We start from the raw sequence: 21,204 nt of genomic DNA on the forward strand, positions 1-21,204 counted from the left end.
GATTTGCCCTTCAAATCTCAGAATGTCGCATAATATTGCATTTTAAGCAAATTTTCTTGCATTTTGATTCGTGCGAAAAATCATCGAATTTTGCAATATTTTGACGTGTATCATCTCCTTTTCGTTTATGTGATTAAAACAAAATATCATCGAATAAGGCAATATTTTGCCGTTTTTCCACGTTTTTGTGAATATCAGTTTAATGTTATTAATTAATTAAATATACGATAAAAATGATGCAAACACATAATTGATTAGAAATTAACCTTAAATACTTCATTTTCAATCAACCATTTGTTTCTCGTTAAAATACTGAGTAGGATATTGAAAAGGGGAGAAGTTCGGTTTTTATTGCATATATCGACGTTTAAACCGGAGTAGAGCGGTTTTACTTGTACATCTTCCATCGGTAATATAAACGGAAAATCAAGAACATTTTAGTTAATTCTAATGAAAACACATTGGTTTTTATCATTTGTATTGGAAACAACTATGTCATATGTCTTTTCTTGGATCTAAATAACACGAAACCTCGCTCTATGATTTGAAGTTAAAATCCTCAAATATGGTAAAATAGTGACTTTTTCACGTTTTTCATGTAGTTTGATATTACGTAAATATATTCATTTTTACCAATATTTCGATACTATTTCATGTAGTATCACGATATGTGATTTGGCCTTCAAATCTCAGAATGTTGCATAATATTGCATTTTAATCAAGTTTTCTGCATTTTGTTTCGTACGAAAAATCATCGAATTTTGCAATATTTTGACGTGTATAATCTCCTTTTCCTTTATGTGACTTAAACAAAATATCATCGAATTAGGCAATATTTTGCCGTTTTTTCCACGTTTTTGTGAATTTTTAGTTTAATGTTATTAATTCATTAAATATACGATAAAAATGATGCATACACATAATTGATTAGAAATTAATCTTAAATACTTCATTTTCAATCAACCATTTCTTTCTCGTTAAAATACTGAGTAGGATATTGAAAAGGGGAGAAGTTCGGTTTTTATTGCATATATCGACGTTTCAGCCGGAGTAGAGCGGTTTACTTGTACATCATTCATCGGTAATATAAACGGAAAATCAAGAACATTTTTGTTAATTCTAATGAAAACTCAATGGTTTTTATCATTTGTATTGGAAACAGCTATGTCATATGTCTTTTCTTGGATCTAAATAACACGAAACCTCGCTCTATGATTTGAAGTTAAAATCCTCAAATATGGTATAATAGTGACTTTTTTCACGTTTTTCATGTAGTTTGATATTACGTAAATATATTCATTTTCACCAATATTTCGATACTATTTCGTGTAGTATCACGATATGTGATTTGGCCTTCAAATCTCAGAATGTCGCATAATATTGCATTTTAAGCAAGTTTTCTTGCATTTTGTTTCGTAGGAAAAATCATCAAATTTTGCAATATTTTGACGTGTATCATCTTTTTGTTTATGTGATTAAAACAAAATATCATCGAATAAGGCAATATTTTGCCGTTTTTTCCACGTTTTTGTGAATTTTCAGTTTAATGTTATTAATTAATTAAATATACGATAAAAATGATGCAAACACATAATTGATTAGAAATTAACCTTAAATACTTCATTTTCAATCAACCATTTGTTTCTCGTTAAAATACTGAGTAGGATATTGAAAAGGGGAGAAGTTCGGTTTTTATTGCATATATCGACGTTTCAGCCGGAGTAGAGCGGTTTTACTTGTACATCTTCCATCGGTAATATAAACGGAAAATCAAGAACATTTTTGTTAATTCTACTGAAAACACATTGGTTTTTATCATTTGTATTGGAAACAACTATGTCATATGTCTTTTCTTGGATCTAAATAACACGAAACCTCGCTCTATGATTTGAAGTTAAAATCCTCAAATATGGTAAAATAGTGACTTTTTTCACGTTTTTCATGTAGTTTGATATTACGTAAATATATTCATTTTTACCAATATTTCGATACTATTTCATGTAGTATCACGATATATGATTTGGCCTTCAAATCTCAGAATGTCGCATAATATTGCATTTTAAGCAAGTTTTCTTGCATTTTGATTCGTGCGAAAAATCATCGAATTTTGCAATATTTTGACGTGTATCATCTCCTTTTCGTTTATGTGATTAAAACAAAATATCATCGAATAAGGCAATATTTTGCCGTTTTTCCACGTTTTTGTGAATATCAGTTTAATGTTATTAATTAATTAAATATACGATAAAAATGATGCAAACACATAATTGATTAGAAATTAACCTTAAATACTTCATTTTCAATCAACCATTTGTTTCTCGTTAAAATACTGAGTAGGATATTGAAAAGGGGAGAAGTTCGGTTTTTATTGCATATATCGACGTTTATGCCGGAGTAGAGCGGTTTTACTTGTACATCTTCCATCGGTAATATAAAGGGAAAATCAAGAACATTTTAGTTAATTCTAATGAAAACACATTGGTTTTTATCATTTGTATTGGAAACAACTATGTCATATGTCTTTTCTTGGATCTAAATAACACGAAACCTCGCTCTATGATTTGAAGTTAAAATCCTCAAATATGGTAAAATAGTGACTTTTTCACGTTTTTCATGTAGTTTGATATTACGTAAATATATTCATTTTTACCAATATTTCGATACTATTTCATGTAGTATCACGATATGTGATTTGGCCTTCAAATCTCAGAATGTTGCATAATATTGCATTTTAAGCAAGTTTTCTTGCATTTTGTTTCGTACGAAAAATCATCGAATTTTGCAATATTTTGACGTGTATCATCTCCTTTTCCTTTATGTGACTTAAACAAAATATCATCGAATTAGGCAATATTTTGCCGTTTTTCCACGTTTTTGTGAATTTTTAGTTTAATGTTATTAATTCATTAAATATACGATAAAAATGATGCATACACATAATTGATTTGAAATTAATCTTAAATACTTCATTTTCAATCAACCATTTGTTTCTCGTTAAAATACTGAGTAGGATATTGAAAAGGGGAGAAGTTCGGTTTTTATTGCATATATCGACGTTTCAGCCGGAGTAGAGCGGTTTACTTGTACATCTTCCATCGGTAATATAAACGGAAAATCAAGAACATTTTTGTTAATTCTAATGAAAATACATTGGTTTTTATCATTTGTATTGCAAACAGCTATGTCATATGTCTTTTCTTGGATCTAAATAACACGAAACCTCGCTCTATGATTTGAAGTTAAAATCCTCAAATATAATAAAATAGTGAATTTTTTCACGTTTTTCATGTAGTTTGATATTACGTAAATATATTCATTTTTACCAATATTTCGATACTATTTCATGTCGTATCACGATGTGTGATTTGGCCTTCAAATCTCAGAATGTCGCATAATATTGCATTTTAAGCAAGTTTTCCTGCATTTTGTTTCGTAGGAAAAATCATCGAATTTTGCAATATTTTGACGTGTATCATCTCCTTTTCGTTTATGTGATTAAAACAAAATATCATCGAATAAGGCAATATTTTGCCGTTTTTCCACGTTTTTGTGAATTTTCAGTTTAATGTTATTAATTAATTAAATATACGATAAAAATGATGCAAACACATAATTGATTAGAAATTAACCTTAAATACTTCATTTTCAATCAACCATTTGTTTCTCGTTAAAATACTGAGTAGGATATTGAAAAGGGGAGAAGTTCGGTTTTTATTGCATATATCGACGTTTCAGCCGGAGTAGAGCGGTTTTACTTGTACATCTTCCATCGGTAATATAAACGGAAAATCAAGAACATTTTTGTTAATTCTAATGAAAACACATTGGTTTTTATCATTTGTATTGGAAACAACTATGTCATATGTCTTCTCTTGGATCTAAATAACACGAAACCTCGCTCTATGATTTGAAGTTAAAATCCTCAAATATGGTAAAATATTGACTTTTTTCACGTTTTTCATGTAGTTTGATATTACGTAAATATATTCATTTTTACCAATATTTCGATACTATTTCATGTAGTATCACGATATGTGATTTGGCCTTCAAATCTCAGAATGTCGCATAATATTGCATTTTAAGCAAATTTTCTTGCATTTTGTTTCGTGCGAAAAATCATCGAATTTTGCAATATTTTGACGTGTATCATCTCCTTTTCGTTTATGTGATTAAAACAAAATATCATCGAATAAGGCAATATTTTGCCGTTTTTCCACGTTTTTGTGAATATCAGTTTAATGTTATTAATTAATTAAATATACGATAAAAATGATGCAAACACATAATTGATTAGAAATTAACCTTAAATACTTCATTTTCAATCAACCATTTGTTTCTCGTTAAAATACTGAGTAGGATATTGAAAAGGGGAGAAGTTCGGTTTTTATTGCATATATCGACGTTTATGCCGGAGTAGAGCGTTTTTACTTGTACATCTTCCATCGGTAATATAAACGGAAAATCAAGAACATTTTGTTAATTCTAATGAAAACAGATTGGTTTTATCATTTGTATTTGAAACAACATTGTCATATGTCTTTTCTTGGATCTAAATAATACGAAACCTCGCTCTATGATTTGCAGTTAAAATCCTCATATATGGTAAAATAGTGAATTTTCACGTTTTTCATGTAGTTTGATATTATGTATATATATTAATTTTTACCAATATTTCGATACTATTGCATGTAGTATCACGATATGTGATTTGGCCTTCAAATCTCAAAATTTCGCATAATAATGCATTTTAAGCTAGTTTTCTTGCATTTTGTTTCGTACGAAAAATCATCGAATTTAGCAATATTTTGTTGTTTATCATCCCCTTTTCCTTAATGTTATTTAAACAAAATATCATCGAATAAGGCAATATTTTGCCATTTTTCCACGTTTTTGTGAATTTTCAGTTTAATGTTATTAATTAATTAAATATACGATAAAAATGATGCAAACACATAATTGATTAGAAATTAACCTTAAATACTTCATTTTCAATCAACCATTTGTTTCTCGTTAAAATACAGAGTAGGATATTGAAAAGGGGAGAGGTTCGGTTTTTATTGCATATATCGACGTTTCAGCCGGAGTAGAGCGGTTTTACTTGTACATCTTCCATCGGTAATATAAACGGAAAATCAAGAACATTTTTGTTAATTCTAATGAAAACACATTGGTTTTTATCATTGGTATTGGAAACAACTATGTCATATGTCTTTTCTTGGATCTAAATAACACGTAACCTCGCTCTATGATTTGAAGTTAAAATCCTCAAATATGGTAAAATAGTGACTTTTTCACGTTTTTCATGTAGTTTGATATTACGTAAATATATTCATTTTTACCAATATTTCGATACTATTTCATGTAGTATCACGATATGTGATTTGGCCTTCAAATCTCAGAATGTCGCATAATATTGCATTTTAAGCAAGTTTTCTTGCATTTTGTTTCGTACGAAAAATCATCGAATATTGCAATATTTTGACGTGTATCATCTCCTTTTCCTTTATGTGATTTAAACAAAATATCATCGAATTAGGCAATATGTTGCCGTTATTCCACGTTTTTGTGAATTTTCAGTTTAATGTTATTAATTCATTAAATATACGATAAAAATGATGCAAACACATAATTGATTAGAAATTAACCTTAAATACTTCATTTTCAATCAACCATTTGTTTCTCGTTAAAATACTGAGTAGGATATTGAAAAGGGGAGAAGTTCGGTTTTTATTGCATATATCGACGTTTCAGCCGGAGTAGAGCGGTTTTACTTGTACATCATTCATCGGTAATATAAACGGAAAATCAAGAACATTTTTGTTAATTCTAATGAAAACACATTGGTTTTTATCATTTGTATTGGAAACAACTATGTCATATGTCTTTTCTTGGATCTAAATAACACGAAACCTCGCTCTATGATTTGAAGTTAAAATCCTCAAATATGGTAAAATAGTGACTTTTTCACGTTTTTCATGTAGTTTGATATTACGTAAATATATTCATTTTTACCAATATTTCGATACTATTTCATGTAGTATCACGATATGTGATTTGGCCTTCAAATCTCAAAATGTTGCATAATATTGCATTTTAAGCAAGTTTTCTTGCATTTTGTTTCGTACGAAAAATCATCGAATTTTGCAATATTTTGACGTGTATCATCTCCTTTTCCTTTATGTGATTTAAACAAAATATCACCGAATAAGGCAATATGTTGCTGTTTTTCCACGTTTTTGTGAATTTTCAGTTTAATGTTATTAATTCATTAAATATACGATAAAAATGATGCAAACACATAATTTATTAGAAATTAAACTTAAATACTTCATTTTCAATCAACCATTTGTTTCTCGTTAAAATCCTGAGTAGGATATTGAAAAGGGGAGAAGTTCGGTTTTTATTGTATATATCGACGTTTCAGCCGGAGTAGAGCGGTTTTACTTGTACATCATTCATCGGTAATATAAACGGAAAATCAAGAACATTTTTGTTAATTCTAATGAAAACACATTGGTTTTTATCACTTGTATTGGAAACAGCTATGTCATATGTCTTTTCTTGGATCTAAATAACACGAAACCTCGCTCTATGATTTGAAGTTAAAATCCTTAAATATGGTATAATAGTGACTTTTTTCACGTTTTTCATGTAGTTTGATATTACGTAAATATATTCATTTTCACCAATATTTCGATACTATTTCATGTAGTATCACGATATGTGATTTGGTCTGCAAATCTCAGAATGTTGCATAATATTGCATTTTAAGCAAGTTTTCTTGCATTTTTTTTCGTACGAAAAATCATCGAATTTTGCAATATTTTGACGTGTATCATCTCCTTTTCCTTTATGTGATTTTAAATAAATATAATCGAATTAGGCAATATGTTGCCGTTTTTCCATCACTCTCTTGAGCCTCTGCATCCCTGTCTTAAGCATCTGCATCACTCTCTTGAGCCTCTGCATCACTTTCTTGAGCCTCTGCATCACTCTATTGAGCCTCTGCATCAGTCTCTTGAGCCTCTGCATCAATCTTTTCAGCCTCTGCATCAATCTCTTAAGCCTCTGCAACACTCTCTTCAGCCTCTGCATCACTCTCTTAAGCCTCTGCATCCCTCACTTGATTTTCTGCATCACTCTCGTAAGCCTCTGCATCAGTCTCTTGTGCCTCTGCATAACTCTTTTTAGCCTCTGCATCACTCTCTTGAGCCTCTGCTTCTCTCTCTTGAGCTTCTGCAACACTCTCTTCAGCCGTTGCATCACTCTCTTAAGCCTCTGCATCACTCTCGTCGGCCTCTGCATCACTCTCTTAAGCCTCTGCTTCCCTTTCTTGATCCTCTGCGTCACTCTTATGAGCCTCTGCATCACATTCATGATCCTCTGCATCACTCTCTTGAGCCTCTGCATCACACTCATGATCCTCGGCATCACTCTCTTGATCCTCTGCATCACTCTCTTGAGCCTCTGCATCACTCTCTTGAGCCTCTGCATCACTCTCTGGAGCATCTGCATCTCTCTCTTGAGCCTCTGCATCACTCTCTTGAGCCTCTCCATCGCTCTCTTGGGCCTCTGCAACACTCTCTTCAGCCTCTGCATCACTCTCTTAAGCCTCTGAATCCCTCTCTTGAACCTCTGAATCCCTCTCTGGAGCTTCTGCATCACTCTATCGAGCCTCTGCATCACTCTCTTGATCCTCTGCATTTCTCTCTTGAGCATCTGCATCACTCTCTTAAGCCTCTGCCTCACTCTCATAAGCCTCTGCATCACTCACTTAAGCCTATTCTTCCTTCATTTGATCCTCCGTTTCACTCAAGCCCCTGCATCACTCTCTTAAGACTCTGCATCACTCTCTTAAGACTCTGCATCACTCTCTTGAGTCTCTGCACCAGTCTCCTAATCCTCAGCAATGCTCTGTTCATCCTCTGCATCCCTCCCTTGAAGTCCTGCAACCCCTCATGAGCCTCTGCATCCCTCTCTTAAGCCTTTGGAACACTCTCTTAAGCTTCTGCATCCCTTTCTTGAGCCTCTGCATCACTCTAAAGAGCCTCTGCATCCCTCGCTTGAGCCTCTGCATCCCTCGCTTGAGCCTCTGCATCCCTCTCTTGAGCCCCTACCTCCAGCTCTTAAGCCTCTGCATCCTTCTCTTGAACCTCTGTATCCCTCTCTTAAGCCTCTGCATCACTCTCTTGAGCCTCTGCATCACTCTCTTGAGCCTCTGCATCCCCTCTATTAAGCCTCTGCAATACTCTCTTAAGCCTCTGCATCACTCTATTGAGCTTCTACATCCTTCGCTTGAGCCTTTACGTCCCTCTCCTGAGCCTCTGCCTCACTCTCCTGAGCGTCTGCATCAATCTTTTGGGCCCCTGCATCAATCTCTTGAGCCTCTGCATCACCCTCTTAAGCCTCTTCATCCCTATTTTGAGCCTCTGCATCACTTTCTTAAGCCTCTGCATCCCTTTCTTGAGCCTCTGCATCCCTCTCTTGAACTCCTGCATCTCTCTCATGAGCCTCGCATCCTTCTCTTTAGCCCTGGCATCACTCTGTTAAGCCTCTGCATTCCTCTCATGAGCCTCTGCATCTCTCTCGTAAGCCTCTGCATCACTCTCTTGAGCCTCTGCATAACTCTCTTGAGTCTCTGCATTACTTTCGTGAGCCTCTGCATCCCTCTCTTGAGCCTCTGCAACACTCTCTTCAGCCTCGGTATCACTCTCTTAAGCCTATGAATCCCTCTCTTGAGCCTCTGAATCCCTCTCTTGAGCTTCTGCATCACTCTATCGAGCCTCTGCATCACTCTCTTGATCCTCTGCATCACTCTCTTGAGCCTCTGCATCAGTCTCTTAAGCGTCTGCCTCACTTTCTTAAGCCTCTGCATCACTCACTTAAGTCTATTCTTCCTTCTCTTAATCCTCTGCATCACTCTCTCTAGCCTCTGCATCACTCTCTTAATCCTCTGCATCACTCTCTTGAGTCTCTGCATCACTCTCTTAATCCTCAGCATCCCTCTGTTCATCCTCTGCATCCCTCCCTTGAACTCCTGCATCCCTCGCTTGAGCCTCTGCATCCCTCTCTTGAGGCCCTGCCTCCAGCTCTTAAGCCTCTGCATCCCTCTCTTGAACCTCTGCATCCCTCTCTTAAGCCTCTGCATCACTCTCTTGAGCCTGTGCATCACTCTCTAGAGCCTCTGCATCACTCTCTTGAGGCTCTGCATCCCTTCTATTAGGCCTCTGCAATACTCTCTTAAGCCTCTGCATCACTCTATTGAGCTTCTGCATCACTCGCTTGAGAATTTACATCCCTCTCTTGAGCCTCTGCCTTACTCTCTTGAGCCTCTGCATCACTCTCTTCATCCTCTGCATCCCTCTCCTGAGCATCTGCATCACTCTCCTGGGCCCATGCATTAATCCATTGAGCCTCTGCATCACTTTCTTCATCCTCTGCATCCCTCTCTTAAGCCTCTGCATCACTCTCTTAAGCCTCTGCATCACTCGCATAAGCCTCTGAATCACTCTCTTGAGCCTCTGCATCATTCTCCTAGGTCTCTGCATCACTCTCTTGAGCCTCTGCATCACTCTCTTCAGCTTCTGCATCACTCTCCTGCGCCTCTACATCCCTCTGTTGAGCCTCTGCATCACTCTCGTAAGCCTCTGCACTACTCTCTTGAGCCTCTGCATCCCTCTCTTGAGCCTCTGCATCACTCTCTTGAGTCTCTGAATCACTCTCCTCAGCCTCTGCATCCCTCTCTTGAGCCTCTGCATCACTCTCTTGAGCCTCTGCATAACCCTCTTAAGCCTCTGCATCCATATTTTGAGGCTCTGCATCACTTTTTTAAGCCTCTGAATCCCTCGCATGAGGTTCTGCATCCTTCTCTTGAGCCTTTGCATCACTCTCTTAAGCCTCTGCATCACTCTCTAGAGCCTCTGCTTCACTCTCTTGATCCTCTGCATCACTCTTGAGCCTCTGCATCACTCTCTTGATCCTCTGTATCACTCTCTTGAGCCTCTGCATCACTCTCTTGAGCCTCTGCATCACTCTCTTGAGCCTCTGCATCACTCTCGTAAGCCGATAAAATAGTATCGAAATATTGGTAAAAATGAATATATTTACGTAATATCAAACTACATGAAAAACGTGAATAAAGTCACTATTTTACCATATTTGAAGATTTTAACTTCAAATCATAGAACGAGGTTTCGTATTATTTAGATCCAAGAAAAGACATATGACAATGTTGTTTCCAATACAAATGATAAAAACAAATGTGTTTTCATTAGAATTAACTAAAATGTTCCTGATTTTCCGTTTATATTACTGATGGAAGATGTACACTTAAAACCGCTCTAATCCGGCTGAAACGTCGATATATGCAATAACAACCGAACTTCTCCCCTTTTTTATATCCTACTCAGTATTTTAACGAGAAACAAATGGTTGATTGAAAATGAAGTATTTACGGTTAATTTCTAATCAATTATGTGTTTGCATAATTTTTATCGTATATTTAATGAATTAATACCAATAAACTGAAAATTCACAAAAACGTGAAAAACGGAAAAATATTGCCTAATTCGATGATATTTTGTTTAAATCACATAAAGGAAAAGGAGATGATAAACGTCAAAATATTGCTAAATTCGATGATTTTTCGTACGAAACAAAATGCAAGAAAACTTGCTTAAAATGCAATATTATGCGAAATTCTAAGATTTGAAGGCCAAATCACATATCGTGATACTACATGAAATAGTATCGAAATATTGCTAAAAATGAATATATTTACGTAATATCAAACTACATGAAAAACGTGAAAAAAGTCACTATTTTACCATATTTGAAGATTTTAACTTCAAATCATAGAGCGAGGTTTCGTATTATTTAGATCCAAGAAAAGACATATGACAATGTTGTTTCCAATGCAAATGATAAAAACCAATGTGTTTTCATTAGAATTATCTAAAATGTTCCTGATTTTCCGTTTATATTACCGATGGAAGATGTACATGTAAAACGGCTCTAATCAGGCTGAAACGTCGATGTATGCAATAAAAACCGAACTTCTCCCCTTTTCAATATCCTACTCAGTATTTTAACGAGAAACAAATGATTGATTGAAAATGAAGTATTTAAGGTTAATTTCTAATCAATTATGTGTTTGCATAATTTTTATCATATATTTAATGAATTAATAACAATAAACTGAAAATTCATAAAAATGTGGAAAAACGGCAAAATATTGCCTAATTCGATGATATTATGTTTAAATCACATAAAGGAAAAGGGGATAATAAACGTCAAAATATTGCTAAATATGATGATTTTTCGTACGAAACAAAATGCAAGAAAACTTGCTTAAAATGCAATATTATGCGAAATTATGAGATTTGAAGGCCAAATCACATATCGTGACTTGGAAATTCTTTTTGGCAGATTTTCGCATAATATTGCATTTTAAGCAAGTTTTCTTCCATTTTGTTTCGTACGAAAAATCATCGAATTTAGCAATATTTTGACGTTTATCATCTGCTTTTCCTTTATGTGATTTAAACAAAATATCATCGAATTAGGCAATATTTTTCCGTTTTTCTCGTTTTTGTGAATTTTCAGTCTATGGGTACTAATTCATTATATATACGATAAAAGTATGAGGCTCTGCATCACTCTCTTCATCCTCTGCATCCATCTCTTGAGCATCTGCATCACTCTCCTGGGCCCCTGCATCAATTTCTTGAGCCTCTGCATCACTCTCTTGAGCCTCTGCATCACCCTCTTAAGCCTCTGCATCTCTATTTTTAGCCTCTACATCACTTTCTTATGCCTCTGCATCCCTTTCTTGAGCCTCTGCATCCCTCTCTTGAACTCCTGCATCCCTCTCATGAGCCTCGCATCCTTCTCCTGAGTCTTTGCATCACTCAGTTAAGCCTGTGCTTCCCTCTCTTGAGCCTCTGCATCTCTCTCGTAATCCTCTGCATCACTCTCTTGAGCCTCTGCATCCCTCTCTTGAGCCTCTGCAACACTCTCTTCAGCCTCAGCATCACTCTCTTAAGCCTATGAATCCCTCTCTTGAGCCTCTGAATCCCTCTCTTGAGCCTCTGCATCCCTCTCTTGAGCCTCTGCATCACTCTCTTGAGCCTCTGCATCACTCTCCTAAGCCTCTTCTTCCCTCTCTTGATCCTCTGCATCACTCTCTTAAGCCTCTGAGGGATTCAGAGGCTCAAGAGAGGGATTGGAAACAACATTGTCATATGTCTTTTCTTGGATCTAAATAATACGAAACCTCGCTCTATGATTTGAAGTTAAAATCTTCAAATATGGTAAAATGGTGACTTTTTCGCGTTTTTCATGTAGTTTGATATTACGTAAAAATATTCATTTTTACCAATATTTCGATACTATTTCATGTAGTATCACGATATGTGATTTGACCTTCAAATCTCAGAATTTCGCATAATATTGCAATTTAAGCAAGTTTTCTTGCATTTTGTTTCGGACGAAAAATCATCGAATTTAGCAATATCTTGACGTTAATCATCCCCTTTTCCTTTATGTGATTTAAACAAAATATCATCGAAGTAGGCAATATTTTGCTGTTTTTCCACGTTTTTATGAATTTTCAGTTTATTGTTATTAATTCATTATATATACGATAAAAATGAAGCAAACACATAATTGATTAGAATTAACCTTAAATACTTCATTTTCAATCAACTATTTGTTTCTCGTTAAGATACTGAGTAAGATATTGAAAAGGGGAGAAGTTCTGTTTTTATTGCATATTTCGACGTTTCAGCCGGAATAGAGCGGTTTTCGTGTACATCTTCCATTGGTAATATAAACGGAAAATCAAGAACATTTTAGTTAATTCTAATGAAAACACATTGTTTTTTATCATTTGTATTGGAAACAACATTGTCTTATGTATTTTCTTGGATCTAAATAATACGAAACCTCGCTCTATGATTTGTAGTTTAAATCCTCAAATATGGTAAAATAGTGACTTTTTTCACGTTTTTCATGTAGTTTGATAATACGTAAATATATTCATTTTTACCAACATTTCGATACTATTTCATGTAGTATCACAATATGTGATTTGGCCTTCAAATCTCAGAATGTCGCATAATATTGCATTTTAAGCAAGTTTTCTTGCATTTTGTTTCGTACGAAAAATCACCGAATTTAGCAATATTTTGACGTTTATCATCCCCTTTTCCTCTATGTGATTTAAACAAAATATCATCGAATTAGGCAATATTTTGCCGTTTTTCCACGTTTTGTGAATTTTCAGTTTATGGGTATTAATTCATTATATATACGATAAAAATGATGCAAACACATAATTGATTAGATAATAACCTTAAATACTTCATTTTCAATCAACTATTTGTTTCTCGTTAAAATACTGAGTAAGATATTGAAAAGGGGAAACGTTCTGTTTTTATTGAATATATCGACGTTTCAGCCGGAATAGAGATGTTTTCGTGTACATCTTCCATCGGTAATATAAACGGAAAATCAGGTTTTTTTTTTGTTAAATCAAATGAAAACACATTGATTATATAAATAATAAGAAACCTCGCTCTATGATTTGAAGTTAAAATCCTCAAATATGGTTAAATAGTGACTTTTTCACGTTTTTCATGTAGTTTGATATTACGTATATATAATAATTTTTACCAATATTTCGATACTATTTCATGTAGTATCACGATATGTGACTTGGCCTTCAAATCTCAGAATTTTGCATAATATTGCAATTTAAGCAAGTTTTCTTGCATTTTGTTTCGGACGAAAAATCATCGAATTTAGCAATATCTTTACGTTTATCATCCTCTTTTCCTTTATGTGATTTAAACAAAATATCATCGAATTAGGCAATATTTTGCCGTTTTTCCACGTTTTTGTGAAATTTCAGTTTATTGTTATTAATTCATTATATATACGATAAAAATGAAGCAAACACATAATTGATTAGAAATTAACCTTAAATACTTCATTTTCAATCAACTATTTGTTTCTCGTTAAGATACTGAGTAAGATATTGAAAAGAGGAGAAGTTCTGTTTTTATTGCATATATCGACGTTTCAGACGGAATTGAGCGGTTTTCGTGTACATCTTCCATCGGTAATATAAACGGAAAATCAAGAACATTTTAGTTAATTCTAATGAAAACACATTGTTTTTTATCATTTGTATTGGAAACAACATTGTCTTATGTCTTTTCTTGGATCTAAATAATACGAAACCTCGCTCTATGATTTGAAGTTTAAATCCTCAAATATGGTAAAATAGTGACTTTTTCACGTTTTTCATGTAGTTTGATATTACGTAAATATATTCATTCTTACCAATATTTCGATACTATTTTATGTAGTATCATAATATGTGATTTGGCCTTCAAATCTCAGAATGTCGCATAATATTGCATTTTAAGCAAGTTTTCTTGCATTTTGTTTCGTACGAAAAATCACCGAATTTAGCAATATTTTGACGTTTATCATCCCCTTTTCCTCTATGTAATTTAAACAAAATATCATCGAATTAGGCAATATTTTGCCGTTTTTCCACGTTTTGTGAATTTTCAGTTTATGGGTATTAATTCATTATATATACGATAAAAATTATGCAAACACATAATTGATTGGAAATTAACCTTAAATACTTCATTTTCAATCAACTATTTGTTTCTCGTTAAGATACTGAGTAAGATATTGAAAAGGGGAGAAGTTCTGTTTTTATTGCATATATCGACGTTTCCGCCGGAATAGAGCGGTTTTCGTGTACATCTTCCATCGGTAATATAAACGGAAAATCAAGAACATTTTAGTTAATTCTAATGAAAACACATTGTTTTTTATCATTTGTATTGGAAACAACATTGTCTTATGTCTTTTCTTGGATCTAAATAATACGAAACCTCGCTCTATGATTTGAAGTTTAAATCCTCAAATATTGTAAAATACTGACTTTTTTCACGTTTTTCATGTAGTTTGATATTACGTAAATATATTCCTTTTTACCAATATTTCGATACTATTTCATGTACTATCACAATATGTGATTTGGCCTTCAAATCTCAGAATGTCGCATAATATTGCATTTTAAGCAAGTTTTCTTGCATTTTGTTTCGTACGAAAAATCACCGAATTTAGCAATATTTTGACGTTTATCATCCCCTTTTACTTTATGTGATTTAAACATATATCATCGAATTAGGCAACATTTCGCCGTTTTTCCACATTTTGTGTGAATTTTCCGTTTATTGTTATTAATTCATTAAATATACGATAAAAATTATGCAAACACATAATTGATTTGAAATTAACCTAAAATACTTCATTTTGAATCAACCATTTGTTTCTCGTTAAAATACTGAGTAGGATATTGAAAAGTGGAGAAGTTCGGTTTTTATTGCATATATCGACGTTTCAGCCGGATTAGAGCGGTTTTACGTGTACATCTTCCATCGGTAATATAAACAGAAAATCAGGAACATTTTAGTTAATTCTAATGAAAACACATTTGTTTTTATCATTTGTATTGGAAACAACATTGTCATATGTCTTTTCTTGGATCTAAATAATACGAAACCTCGCTCTATGATTTGAAGTTAAAATCTTCAAATATGGTAAAATAGTGACTTTTTCACGTTTTTCATGTAGTTTGATATTACGTAAATATATTCATCTTTACCAATATTTCGATACTATTTCATGTAGTATCACGATATGTGATTTGGCCTTCAAATCTCAGAATTTTGCATAATATTGCAATTTAAGCAAGTTTTCTTGCATTTTGTTTCGGACGAAAAATCATCGAATTTAGCAATATCTTGACGTTTATCATCATCTTTTCCTTTATGCGATTTAAACAAAATATCATCGAATTAGGCAATATTTTGCCGTTTTTCCACGTTTTTGTGAAATTTCAGTTTATTTTTATTAATTCATTATATATACGATAAAAATGAAGCAAGCACATAATTGATTAGAAATTAACCTTAAATACTTAATTTTCAATCAACTATTTGTTTCTCGTTAAGATACTGAGTAAGATATTGAAAAGGGGAGAAGTTCTGTTTTTATTGCATATATCGACGTTTCAGACGGAATAGAGCGGTTTTCGTGTACATCTTCCATCGGTAATATAAACGGAAAATCAAGAACATTTTAGTTAATTCTAATGAAAACACATAGTTTTTTATCATTTGTATTGGAAACAACATTGTCTTATGTCTTTTCTTGGATCTAAATAATACGAAACCTCGCTCTATGATTTGAAGTTTAAATCCTCAAATATGGTAAAATAGTGACTTTTTCACGTTTTTCATGTAGTTTGATATTACGTAAATATATTCATTTTTACCAATATTTCGATACTATTTTATGTAGTATTACAATATGTGATTTGGCCTTAAAATCTCAGAATTTCGCATAATATTGCATTTTAAGCAAGTTTTCTTGCATTTTGTTTCGTACGAAAAATCACCGAATTTAGCAATATTTTGACGTTCATCATCCCCTTTTCCTTTATGTGATTTAAACATATATCATCGAATTAGGCAATATTTCGCCGTTTTTCCACATTTTTGTGAATTTTCCGTTTATTGTTATTAATTCATTAAATATACGATAAAAATTATGCAAACACATAATTGATTTGAAATTAACCTAAAATACTTCATTTTCAATCAACCATTTGTTTCTCGTTAAAATACTGAGTAGGATATTTAAAAGTGGAGAAGTTCAGTTTTTATTGCATATATCGACATTTCAGCCGGATTAGAGCGGTTTTACGTGTACATCTTCCATCGGTAATATAAACAGAAAATCAGGAACATTTTAGTTAATTCTAATGAAAACACATTTGTTTTTATCATTTGTATTGGAAACAACATTGTCATATGTCTTTTCTTGGATCTAAATAATACGAAACCTCGCTCTATGATTTGAAGTTAAAATCTTCAAATATGGTAAAATAGTGACTTTTTCACGTTTTTCATGTAGTTTGATATTACGTAAATATATTCATTTTTACCAATATTTCGATACTATTTCATGTAGTATGACGATATGTGATTTGGCCTTCATATCTCAGAATTTTGCATAATATTGCAATTTAAGCAAGTTTTCTTGCATTTTGTTTCGGACGAAAAATCATCGAATTTAGCAATATCTTGACGTTTATCATCCTCTTTTCCTTTATGTGATTTAAACAAAATATCATCGAATTAGGCAATATTTTGCCGGTTTTCCACGTTTTTGTGAAATTTCAGTTTATTGTTATTAATTCATTATATATACGATAAAAATGAAGCAAACACATAATTGATTAGAAATTAACCTTAAATACTTCATTTTCAATCAACTATTTGTTTCTCGTTAAGATACTGAGTAAGATATTGAAAAGGGGAAAAGTTCTGTTTTTATTGCATATATCGACGTTTCAGACGGAATAAAGCGGTTTTCGTGTACATCTTCCATCGGTAATATAAACGGAAAATCAGGAACATTTTAGTTACATCTGATGAAAACACATTGATTCTTATCATTTGTATTGGAAACAACATTGTCATATGTCTTTTCTTGGATCTAAATAACACGAAACCTCGCTCTATGATTTGAAGTTAAAATCCTCAAATATGGTTAAATAGTGACTTTTTTCACGTTTTTCATGTAGTGTGATATTACGTAAATATATTCATTTATACCAATTTTTCGGTACTATTTCATGTTGTATCACGATATATGATTTGGCTTTCAAATCTCAGAATTTCGCATAATATCGCAATTTAAGCAAGTTTTCTTGCATTTTGTTTCGTACGAAAAATCATCGAATTAAGCAATATTTTGACGTTTATCATCCCCTTTTCCTTTATGTGATTTAAACAAAATATAATCGAATTAGGCAATATTTTGCCGTTTTTCCACGTTTTTGTGAATTTTCAGTTTAATATTATTAATTCATTAAATATACGATAAAAATTATGCAAACACATAATTGATTAGAAATTAACCTTAATCACTTAATTTTCAATCACCAATTTGTTTCTCCTTAAAATACTGAGAAGGATATTGAAAAGGGGAGAAGTTCGGTTTTTATTGCATATATCGACGTTTCAGCCGGATTAGAGCGGTTTTACTTGTACATCTTCCATCGGTAATATAAACGGAAAATCAAGAACATTTTAGTTAGTTCTAATGAAAACACATTGGTTTTATCATTTGTATTTGAAACAACATTGTCATATCTCTTTTCTTAGATCTAAATAATATGAATCCTCGCTCTATGATTTGAAGTTAATATCCTCAAATATGGTTAAATAGTGACATTTTTCAGGTTTTTCATGTAGTTTGATATTACGTAAATATATTAATTTTTACCAAAATTTCGATACTATTTCATGTAGTATCACGATATGTGATTTGGCCTTAAAATCTCAGAATTTCGCATAATATTGCATTTTAAGCAAGTTTTCTTGCTTTTTGTTTCGTACGAAAAATCATCGAATTTTGCAATATTTTCACGTGTATCATCTCCTTTTCCTTTATGTGATTTAAACAAAATATCATCGAATTAGGTAATAATTTGTCGTTTTTCCACGTTTTTGTGAATTTTCATTCTATGGGTATTAATTCATTATATAAACGATAAAAATGATGCAAACACATAATTGATTAGATAATAACCTTAAATACTTCATTTTCAATCAACTATTTGTTTGTCGTTAAAGTACTGAGTAAGATATTGAAAAGGGGCGAAGTTCTGTTTTTATTGCATATATCGACGTTTCAGCCGGAATAGAGCGGTTTTCGTGTACATCTTCCATCGGTATTATAAACGGAAAATCAGGAACATTTTAGTTAATTCTAATGAAAACACATTGATTTTAATCATTTGTATTTGAAACAACATTGTCATATGTCATTTCTTGGATCTAAATAATACGAAAGCTCGCTCTATGAATTGAAGTTTAAATCCTCAAATATGGTTAAATAGTGATTTATTTCACGTTTTTCATGTAGTTTGATATTACGTAAATATATTCATTTTTACCAATATTTCGATACTATTTCATGTTGTATCACGATATATGATTTTGCCTTCAAATCTCAGAATTTCGCATAATATTGCAATTTAAGCAAGTTTTCTTGCATTTTGTTTCGTACGAAAAATCATCGAATTTAGCAATATTTGACGTTTATCATCCCCTTTTCGTTTATGTGATTAAAACAAAATATCATCGAATTAGGCAATATTTTGCGGTTTTTCCACGTTTTTGTGAATTTTCAGTTAATGGGTATTAATTCATTATATATACGATAAAAATTATGCAAACACATAATTGATTAGATAATAACCTTAAATACTTCATTTTCAATCAACTATTTGTTTCTCGTTAAAATACTGAGTAAGATATTGAAAAGGGGAGAAGTTCTGTTTTTATTGCATATATCGACGTTTCAGCCGGAATAGAGCGGTTTTCGTTTACATCTTCCATCGGTAATATAAACGGAAAATCAAGAACATTTTAGTTAATTCTAATGAAAACATTGTTTTTTATCATTTGTATTGGAAACAACATTGTCAAATGTCTTTTCTTAGATCTAAATAATACGAAACCTCGCTCTATGATTTGAAGTTAAAATCCTCAAATATTTTAAAAAATGACTTTTTTCACGTTTTTCATGTAGTTCGATATTACGTAAATATATTCATTTCTACCAATATTTCGATACTATTTCATGTAGTATCACGATATGTGATTTGGCCTTCAAATTTCAGAATTTCGCATAATATTGCATTTTAAGCAAGTTTTCTTGCCTTTTGTTTCGTACGAAAAATCATCGAATTTTGCAATATTTTGAAGTATATCATCTCCATTTCCTTTATGTGATTTAAACAAAATATCATCGAATTAGGCAATATTTTGCCGTTTTTCCACGTTTTTGTGAATTTTCAGTCTATAGGTATTAATTCATTATATATACGATAAAAATGATGCAAACACATAATTGATTAAATAATAACCTTAAATACTTCATTTTTAATCAACTATTTGTTTCTCGTTAAAATACTGAGTAAGATATTGAAAAGGGGAGAAGTTCTGTTTTTATTGCATATATCGACGTTTCAGCCAGAATAGAGCGGTTTTCGTGTACATCTCGCTCTAGAGAATGATGCAGAGGCTCAAGAGAGTGATGCAGAGGCTGAAGAGAGAGATGCAGAGGCTTAAGAGAGTGATGTAGAGGCTAAAGAGAGTGATGTAGAGGCTCAAGTGAATGATGTAAAGGCTTAAGAGAGGGATGCAGAGGCTCAAGAGAATGACGCAGAGGCTCAAGAGAGTGATGAAGAGGATGAACAGAGAGATGCAGAGGATTAAAAGAGTGATGCAGAGACTCAAGAGAGTGATGCTGAGGCTTAAGAGAGTGATGCAGAGGCTTAAGAGAGTGATGCAGAGGGTCAAGAGAGGGAAGAAGAGGCTTAGGAGAGTGATGCAGAGGCTTAAGAGAGTGAGGCAGAGGCTTAAGAGAGTGATGCAGAGGCAAAAAAGAGTGATGCAGAGAATCAAGAAAGTGATGCAGAGGCTCGAGAGAGTAATGCAGAGGCTCATGAGAGGGATTCAGAGGCTCAAGAGAGGAATTCATAGGCTTAAGATACTGATGCTGAGGCTGAAGAGAGTGTTGCAGAGGCTCAAGAGAGGGATGCAGAAAAATCAATGTGTTTTCATTAGAATTAACTAAAATGTTCCTGATTTTCCGTTTATATTACCGATGGAAGATGTACAAGAAAACCGCTCTATTCCGGATGAAACGTCGATATATGCAGTAAAAACAGAGCTTCTCCCCTTTTCAATATCTTACTCAGTATTTTAACGAGAAACAAATAGTTGATTAAAAATGAAGTGTTTAAGGTTATTATTTAATCAATTATGTGTTTGCATCATTTTTATCGTATATATAATGAATTAATACCTATAGACTGAAAATTCACAAAAACGTGGAAAAACGGCAAAATATTGCCTAATTCGATGATATTTTGTTGAAATCACATAAAGGAAATGGAGATGATATACTTCAAAATATTGCAAAATTCGATGATTTTTCGTACGAAACAAAAGGCAAGAAAACTTGCTTAAAATGCAATAGTATGCGAAATTCTTAAATTTGAAGGCCAAATCACATATCGTGATACTACATGAAATA

Source organism: Procambarus clarkii, chromosome 59, assembly GCF_040958095.1.
Source record: "Procambarus clarkii isolate CNS0578487 chromosome 59, FALCON_Pclarkii_2.0, whole genome shotgun sequence".
NCBI lineage: Eukaryota > Metazoa > Arthropoda > Malacostraca > Decapoda > Cambaridae > Procambarus > Procambarus clarkii.